The sequence below is a fragment of the Centruroides vittatus genome, unplaced genomic scaffold (genome assembly GCF_030686945.1).
Source record: "Centruroides vittatus isolate TY-2023 unplaced genomic scaffold, ASM3068694v2 contig_178, whole genome shotgun sequence".
NCBI lineage: Eukaryota > Metazoa > Arthropoda > Arachnida > Scorpiones > Buthidae > Centruroides > Centruroides vittatus.
The window spans coordinates 362,156-365,574 of NW_027121089.1; positions in this window are offsets into that span (position 1 = coordinate 362,156).

Below are 3,419 nucleotides of genomic sequence, written 5' to 3' on the forward strand. Positions count from 1 at the left end.
TGTAAATTGTCCCGCTTGTCTTGTGTTTACTTCAAGCAATCGCCCTGTAATAGGAAAAAATTCAAGCATTTTTTTCTCCCTATCGCGTTTTAAGTAAGACGTACGACACATTGCTTACCTGCAGGAAAGGTCGTACAAAAGATGACATACCTGAAGGAGGAGAGAATTGTAGGTGTGCTCCCTTCCCTCATCGGTCAGTTTGTCAGTGTCGCATGAATAGGGAAGTCATTCGTTACCTTAAAGCAGATACGAAACATTCGGGTAGGTTGCTGTCAACGCAAGCAATTGAGCTGTTAACTGCCGGTGATGAATAGGACACCAGAAGATAATGTTAGATAACGCTTAAGAAGGCGTGACATAGCTTGATACTCCAACACAGCGCACAGATTGGTTCCCATGCTACCCTGCAGATATCCAGCTGAGTAAGTGAATTGACGTTTTCGCCTTACTGTACTTCGAGTTAGCCCTTTTCGATCACAATACACCTATATAAATACTGTTTCCTGGACTATACAACGTCACAGACTGGGAGAAGATCAATAGGGGCTTAGTGACTTTCAATATTTTTATTCATCTGCCAAAATATATCTTGTGTGCGTGTGAAGCGAAACGCGTCGGGGACCACCATGTTTGAATTCCACCATCGGGGGGTCTCTTTTAGTTACAACTTAAAGGGATAATTAATCCTGACACGTCTAGAATGTCGCCATTTTTAATGGGTGAGAGTGCAGGGCACCGAGTCTTAAGTCACTTCTCAGGGAAATTCAGTGTTTAAAAGAGTTACAACAAGGTCGATTATTATTAATCTTCCTTAAAACTGAAGTTTTAAGGAAGATTAATAATAATCAATGCTGCTTAAGCCTTTAATCGTCATCCACTTGGATGCGATTGGATAGAATGGAGCGTGAATGAATCAGTGGAGACATTCTAATTGACAAATTTACTGGTTGTTCCATTTAGGAACTGCATGAATCACGTAGGGGCTAGAGTAACAGGGCCACGTGCTCTAGAACCGCCCCTTTCTCCGCCCATCACTACTACCAACCTCCTCCTTTAGTCTTCTATAACTGAATGAGACTGGGTGAAAGAATGAGAACAAAAAGCTCCCCCTTTTACGATTCAAAAACTGAATTTCTTTCGGGTGCTTGCGCGGAATTTCGAAAATCCTCGTTTGATAATCCCCAAGCGTATTTTAAAAATGCAGAATATTCTTCCAATAAGGGGGGGTTCGCTTCTCGTGTATGTCTTGCTTAGCACGAGAAGTCTCCATCGTGAGGTTGAGATCCTCGTTTTAGCGCTTGTATTACACCTAATCGAATTGAAGTGTGTTTCTGCTAGTGTGAGTGATGAAGCCATCAACGTCCTAACGCGCAGAGAATGGCTCGAAATGTGCACTTGTCAACAATATGTCATTTATTGATTTAGCGCGATTTAATTAACCCGAAACGTAATGAAAAGGGCACGAACCGGAACAATAAAGTGTAGTTTTTTTTCCTGTTGTAAGCGCATTTCCATTGCATGACTTGCACTCATTGTCCTCGAAATGCCCACGTCAGTTGACTGCATCGATTGCTGTCGTTCCAATTAGAAGGGGATTTGAATGGCAGAAGTCCCTACCGGGCGCGAGAACTGGTACCCTATTGGTGGAAATTCAAAAATGGACGAGATTTATTGTCCCTCCAAGAATGAATCCATACTAGTTTAGGGGGGAAGAGGGAACAGACATATGCCTCTTAGTAGCAGGGGACTAGTATTAAGTCCAATAGCCTCATTGACCCTTGTGACACGTGTGTGACCCATGCTCAATCCCTGTCCGACTTAAACAACGGAGAAGGGCATATCTATGATATTTTCTCCATTGATGCCTCGCCCGCTTTTTAGATAAGCTCGCTAGTAATACGCTATATTTGTTTGACTGTCGCGTGTCGTTCAGAATGGATGATTGATTCCCCCATCCGGGATTTGTCCTTTGCAAATCTACTCGTTGCAGATTGCCAGAGAGAATAAGGAAAAAATAAAGATACCACTGATGTGCAACTATCATTTCCTCCGATTTCATGGACAAAAATGGGTCGAGAGGTTACAAAATTTCGAGATTTCTCACTCCATCGGGGCCTGGGAGAGTTAGAAGGGCGTAGAGCACTTGAAAAAAGTGTTGTAGTTAATAGACTGTAGAGTCGTTATGTAAACAATCCCATGGTAAGGTGGCACATAAAGAGCATTTACCAGTTAGTTTAACGGTGTGCAAACTTTGCTAGCAAACCCCACTATTATGAGCAAAGGAGCACGTCTGCTGGCACCACAATAGAAGTGGAAGGCATGAAAGTCATCGTGCAGACGTAAGAGCGGGGTCTACATTCAAATGTAGACAAGCGGAAGGAACTGAGGTGTCGCATCACTTCATGAAAAGATATTCTGGATGGCGATTGCCATTTCTTCGCACGGTTTTTTTGATGACTTAATAGGTTCCCTCCCCATTACGACCAGGTGTTGAAAAATGGAGTCCGATTACTATGAAAAGAAACGAGCGGCAATCCTAGAAGATAATTATTGTCAATTGACAGATGTTCTCTGTTCTTTTTTCACTTCTCCTAGGCTATTTCTGGCCATTTCGGTGAGAAAATTAGTGACGTCGACAATGGTATACCCAATTTTTACATTAGTAAATGGACACGTAAGCGCACGTAGCCTTAAAGCGGTTGAATTATTAACGGACCTGACCCCCTCTTCTACAGTGTAAGAGGCTTGGTGTTATGTACACATTAGTACACTTAACGATCGTTTATAAATATACAGTAAAACCTGTTTAAACCGGAAAAAATATTCGGTACCGTACGTATCCGGTTTACACAAGTCTCGTTATAATTACAATTTGTAAAAGTTTAGATACCGTATGTAAATTTATCATCGCCTTTACTTACGCGTGGGGCCTTCCGGCCACTTCTATGGTAAGTCCTGCAGTTCAATTCCAAAGACGAGTTGCCAGCGCGGGCCCGCATTTAGTGGGCATGTGAATTCTTGCATACCTTGTGTAGTTTTTTTATAACATCGTTTTTTGTGTGGTTTTAATATACCGCAAGGCCTCAAAATTGATTGGACCTCTCTTCATCATTTAAAGGCCCTGTTAAAGTGCAATAAACTTATATTTCTATTTACGCTGTTGGAATTAAGTTTCAACAGTGTCTACTTGGCAGTCTTCAATGACGATTGCGGTAAAACCTGTCCAAAACGGAAACCTGCCTAAACATAAAAAGGTATTCTGTACCGTGCGATTCCGGTTAACACAAGTTTTACTGTACATAAAAGTGGCAAGGTTTCTGGTAATTACAGTAGTTGCAACCATCAGAATCATGAACCAAGCTTTCTAATCGATAGACATTTCACGAAGCATCATTTAATGCTCCATAAACAATAGTGGA